This window comes from Struthio camelus, chromosome Z, assembly GCF_040807025.1.
Source record: "Struthio camelus isolate bStrCam1 chromosome Z, bStrCam1.hap1, whole genome shotgun sequence".
Taxonomy (NCBI): Eukaryota; Metazoa; Chordata; class Aves; order Struthioniformes; family Struthionidae; genus Struthio; species Struthio camelus.
The window spans coordinates 66738363-66744362 of NC_090982.1; the positions used below are offsets into that span (position 1 = coordinate 66738363).

Below are 6000 nucleotides of genomic sequence, written 5' to 3' on the forward strand. Positions count from 1 at the left end.
CATTCAATCATAAATTATTTTTATGACTGCAGAATTTATCTACAATGTTTGCAAGCAGAATATGTGACAGCCAGAAACACATATGAAAAACTATGCCTGATTTTCACTCTCAAATGGTAGATGCCTGCTGTGTCACCTTCATGTACATGCAGTTGATTGACAAACAAAATGGAGGAAAATATATGAATATATGCTGTGAGCATGCACCTTTTTGTGCTTTGAGCTTAGATGTCTAACTTCTAGAAAATTAGGTGATGCCTGTCTGGTTTTTGAGCTATTATCCTCTTAGGCAAATATACAATATTGGTTGGGGAAAAAAAATGAAAGAAAAGGAACATTACAAGCTTTATCCAGCTCCTATTAAAATTATTCAAGCCATTGGCTTCATTTGAAGCTGGATGGAGCTCTGTAGAAATATTTTCAAACTACATGGCATATTATTTCAGAAGTAGCTACATTCTTCTGTTCTTGCAAGTGTTTGTTGTAATGTCTGATAAATTTCACATGAAGATGCTGGAGATTTATGAGTTGCCATTGTTGTTTTTGTCTGTGCTCTCCTAAGGCCACAACCTGTAGAGCTCACTTGTCCAACATTTTCGCAGTGTACATTTCTGAAATCCTGCATGTTAAAAATACTACATCATAACAAAACCTCTGAAATAACACCAGGAGACATTGCTCTTGCCTAACATCAGAGAATCACGTGTTCTAATTCTGCTTAAGGAAACCTAATCATATTCAGCATATGAGAAAAAGAGCTGCATGCAGTTTGAGATGACATGATCATTTGCATTGGAGGTAAAAATGAAGGGCCATTAATTTTATAGCATTAAATGAAGAGAAGTGTTAGACCTCTATAATTAGCTTCAATGAACACATTTCAAAGACATCTTCACAAATGAATGTAGGAAATGTGTATCTATATATACTGTTGAGAGAAAATTATTATATTTAGTCCAACCTCATATACCGCATCGTTGCAAATGTAAATATATATGCCTTGGCATATTTCTAGCTCTTTAAAATTGATTTAACTACTCTGCCCTATTAGTGGACATAATTCCAAAATAGTAATATAAAGGTTTCATTGTAACTGTTGATCTCCAGTCATCTGCGGTTCTCTGAATACAAGCAGCGCATTTAAAACCCGTGTGAATTCGTCAGTACCTGCCGCATTGTCCAGCTCTATAACAGCTTATCAGACAGCCACTTTAAATGTACTTAAACCACTTTATACTAAAATAATTCGCTTGTTTTTAGTTTCGGGGGGGGGGGGGGTTATTATTATTTCAAGGATTTTTTGTACTGGGAGAGATTTACTGCAATTGGAATCAGTCATTGCAATGCTGTAATCTAGTTTTGTGGAGAGGTGCTCCACAAAAACCAAGAGAAGTAATCAAATATAAAAGAAATAGGAAATAGTCTCCATTTTAAAAATAACTAAAGAAATCTGATCTAACTTATCAGATCTAACTCAGAGGAAGGGCAACACCAGTTCTTCATGGAAGGTGTCAGTGGTCTATAGGAAGTCAACAAAATATGGAAAACCAATAAGACCAAGAGCTTGAAACAGAGACAAGAAAAGTCCCGTAACCATGGGAGCCCAGGGCTGCCTTGATTGACCAAATAAAAGTTCATTTCACCTGCTGCACTTTCTCTGATGTGATGACCTTTACAAACGTGTTGCTACAAAGACAATTTCTATTGGATTAAACCTCCCTTCCAAAATATTTGCTTCCATTATTTTAGATAACTCTAATAACGGCAGAAATTCTTGATATCCACAGAAATATCAATCCTTTTAAAAGTACTTTCCTCAGAGGTTTTCTTACTTACATTGCCACCTCTACTTAAGCTGAATATTTCTTTCTTCTCACATAGAGCACAAATGCTCTTCACCTCCCTTCAGTAAACCAGTAACTGACTCCTACATTGCTACCTTGCCTCTTCTTAGTTACCTTTCTCAGTTAAGGAAACCCAGGCCTTCTGAGCACCCTTACTATCACAATGTTTCAATGATCTTGTATATCAACTAATAAATTTGGCTGATGTTTTCCAGTTTGTATTAGCCAGCCAAGCGCCCTCAAAAATCCAGTTTTTAGGACACATTGAAAATCCCTGCCTCAATGTAGACCATGGAGATGTCACTGAGGGTTCTTCTGCCATGTATTATACAGTCAAGGCAGTCCTTTAGAAGGACACTTTCTGTGCACCCATTGACTGACCTTTTTCCATCATATCAAACCTTCCTCTCCTCCCCAGTCTCCTCCTCAAAGACAGTGATGTCAAACTTACCTCTGCCAGAGCTGCCTGCCTCAAACAATGTTTTAAAGTAAACAACTAGGCTATTTCCTGCCATTCAGCCCCAGACGCTGCTAGGATGAAGCCCTCTTAAATATCTGCTCTGCACCTGGACTTCTTTCCTTGATCTCCTTCTCTCTCTCCTTCACCGTGATTCCTACTTGCTGAAGGTCATGCTGCAAGCATCTGTGAAGAGCCATGCTGGCCAGATGTTACAGTACAGAGCAAGGAGCTGAAGCCTTTCCGTTAACACTACCCTTTGTTTTGTAAATGCCCATCTCATATTGCAGCTGGGGCCATGATGCTCCATAGTCTGCCAGTCTCTCTAGTTCAGATCAGAGCTGGGTCTGCTCTGGGTAGCAGTTCTCTCATATTTCCTTATCTGCCTGTCCTTACTAACCATCTGTCACTATCATCCATGAAACAAACAACCAAGTTCCTAGCTTCTATATCAAAGCTGAACATTCATTTAAATCAGTAGAATCACACTAGGGACAAATTTGGTCCAGCATCTAACTGGACTATAAAGAACTTTCCCTCAGAAGTTCCCTAGGGCTAATTCAAGCAGCACTGTAAAAATAATACGAAAACATTAGTATGAGGGAGAATATGGAGACAGAGGAATAGGAAATCTGGGCTCTTCTCGTAGTTTGACCACTAACAAAACATGTGACTTTGGACTTTCATCTCTTTTTCCCCTTCCACCTTTATCTGCTTTCTATATTTAGGCTGTAGGCTTGCTGTGGCAAAGATTTGTTCTTACTATGTGTTTGTACAGCACTTAGCACAACAGGGCACCAATGACCACTAGAATTAATGAAGAACCCCTAAAAGCAGTAGATCTAATCCTCAGAATGCCTCTCATGGACCTTTTGATGGTCCTTCTGATTTGTGGGCTGAAAAGCAGGTATGACAAAGGAAAATGAGAAAGAGATAGCTAGGCCTACACAACAAATTAGAGACTGACAAACTGTGTGTGTAAGAGGTAGGGTCACTTGGCTGGATGGCCAATAGGCTGGGAGGCCCATGGGACACAGCCCATGCGGCACCTCTGCCTGGGGTCTGTTTCCACCTCCCTGGAGGAAACAGAGGACAGCTGTTGGAGCAGCGAATGCTCGCCAGGGGTCAAGCACACCACAGCCTACAGGTGGCGGAGAGGACGGGCCACCAGTGGGCGAGCAAATGTCTGCACATCTGCAGCAGAGGCTGCTGCTGTGCTGTCTGTGCGGGCAGGAGCGGGGCAGAGCTAGTCCACGCAGGTGAGCTCACTCTGCAGTTTCTTGCTCCTGCTAAAAATATGAGACAACAGGCATTCTCGGCTAGCAGCCAAATCCCCATCTCTGCATGCATATAAGTGCCTCCAAACTGGCAGGACCATCATGGGCTAAATCAGACTTTAAAACCAAATTGCAGACAGTCTTCTAAAGGGAAGAGAACATTCAAGACAAAGAAGGACAAGATTAATACTAGGTAAAACGTAAACACCTAAATAGATAAAAAACAACAAATTGATCTAAGAGGATAAAATATAGTGATAGGTGAAATGAAACATACGAATGAACAAACAATAGTCAATACAACCTGCATATTTGGGGCACCCAGAGAGAAGGTAGTCAGGCTCTGGGACTCTAAATATTCTGGCTCTAGCAAAATCTCATTTTCTGCGGGGCATATTTAACCACATGCAGAAAATCTTGTGAGATGAAGGCAGACAAGACAAGGAAAAGGGACAGGATGGGTCTATTGATCTGCACAACCTTTTATTTTGAGGGAAACAAAATCCAGGAAGATTCCAATTTGCAACTGAAAGAGCAAAAACCTTAAACAGAAAAAATAGAGCGCCAATGTGTACTGATCCACCAGCTACATTAAGGAAAGCAAATATTATTGAACTAGCAATGTGTGACATTATAGCATTTTTATACAGGCTATCTGATAAAACAAAAGTACATTAAAGAAGAAAAAAAAGGAAGACACCACAACAAAGCACTGAGCTAAGCAACCTGAGACAATGAGAGTATCTTGGGGATAGTTAACCAATTTAAAATTAGCCATGCATATTTCTCTACCTAGAGATAAACCAATGAGCTCCAAATAGTCTGACCTGGTAAAAACAGGATGAAGGAAAACAACAGAGAAATAATTTTTCAATGTGGTCTCAACAAAGCACCGTAAAATCATCATACCTGAATAATAGGTCTTCCTGAAAGCAGCCCAGCAGCCCTGTCTCTGCATCACTCAGCACTGCCTTAGTACTTCACTTCATGTGAGGCAATTACTAGAGGCTTTATTTTGCACGGACTAGCTTCTGTTAAGCACCTAGAAAAAAGATAGACTTGCAGTTTTATCTGCTTTTCCATAGCACTCCAGATCACAAAGATTTCTCAGTATCCAGAGGTTCTTTCTTCTGTCTACTCAGAAATGATTAGCTCTATATATACTTTTTCTCCTCCCCAAATTTTGTATAGACTGCTGGTCAGGGAAGGTGAGGATTCTGTGGTGGTAGTAGAGCTATGATAGGTAGAGATGCTTAGATATTTGAAGACATTTTTGTAAGAAATACTTTATTGCTAGGGTGGCTTTTATGTTTTCGTTTTATAGCAGAAATTCCAGGTGCATCTATGTGGATATACTGAGCTCCTGAGCATGTTTTTTTTCATTTTCAGATATGCTATATTTGTGCCCAGACCATATGGCTCTTTCTCTTTGTTAAGCCTAACCACATGGCAAGATTTCTCTAGTTCTGCCACAAATGCTGGGTCTTGTTGACATGTGTGGTGCCATACTAAAGCCCAGCTAATCAACAGTCTCTACGAAGATGAAGGAAAGTGACTCTCCAACTATTATGCTTTACCAGTTTTCCTAATGCTTCAAGAAATTCATTCAGAGGAGTTTCTGACCACGTGAAGAGATCCTACCAACTGACTTTTTATTATATTTGTTCTGTATTTCTAATAATATACCTCAGGGGTTTTGGAGATATTGCCTATGCGGAATCCCCAGGAGGGAAGGTTTCCCAGCTCATCCTCACATGCTAGTTCAGTGAGATGGAATGAGGAGCTGCCGTTTCATGTCAAAGATTCGGTGCATCCCTTTGCATTTGTCGGCTCTGCTTTAAATAGGTAGCTGAGAAGAAAATACTTCTCCATAAAGGTGAAGCTAGAAGCAAACAGAACAAAGAAGACTTCAGTTTGGTCTTGAATCTAGTTCATCTCTACAGCTGGGCAAGGCTGCAAAAGAAGGGAGGCTGGTGGAAGGAAAGAAGAAAGGAAGGAAGGCAGGCAGGCAGGCAGGCTGGTCAAATAAGCTTTTACATGAGCACTGCATGTTTAGGTGATGCTCCTGTTCAGGACCTGAGTCCTAGCTACTTTTTGCACCCCCATGGCACAGCGTGGACTGCCAGGGTGTCTATTCTTTACTGCTCACTCTGTATGCTCAGAGATTCAGAGCTCAAGCTGTGAAATTAAACTAGGAACTTAAAGGTGTGGACAGAAGGTAAGCTAAGACACTTTCTAGCATTTGAGTGTGGGCTGATCTGTCAGTACAGAAACAACCAGTACTATTTACATCTCATCCAGGGAAAGGATTACTGCAAGATATATTGATGCCTGGCAGTAATACTGGCTTATGTCTGTTGAGATTATTTCCCAGGCATTTGGCCACACCAGGGTTGCTGGAACACATCCCTCTTCAGGCAGG

General features: G+C 40.7%; 1 long non-coding RNA gene across 1 annotated transcript in view; it reads right to left on the reverse strand.

The window, feature by feature from the left end:
• LOC138064781 (uncharacterized) overlaps positions 1-4873 on the reverse strand; it is a 43165-nt gene extending 38292 nt beyond the window's left edge. Inside the window, exon 1 of the long non-coding RNA XR_011138033.1 lies at positions 4488-4873. This is a non-coding gene — a long non-coding RNA (uncharacterized lncRNA). The remainder of the gene's footprint in view (positions 1-4487) is intronic.
• Positions 4874-6000: the final 1127 nt, after the last annotated feature.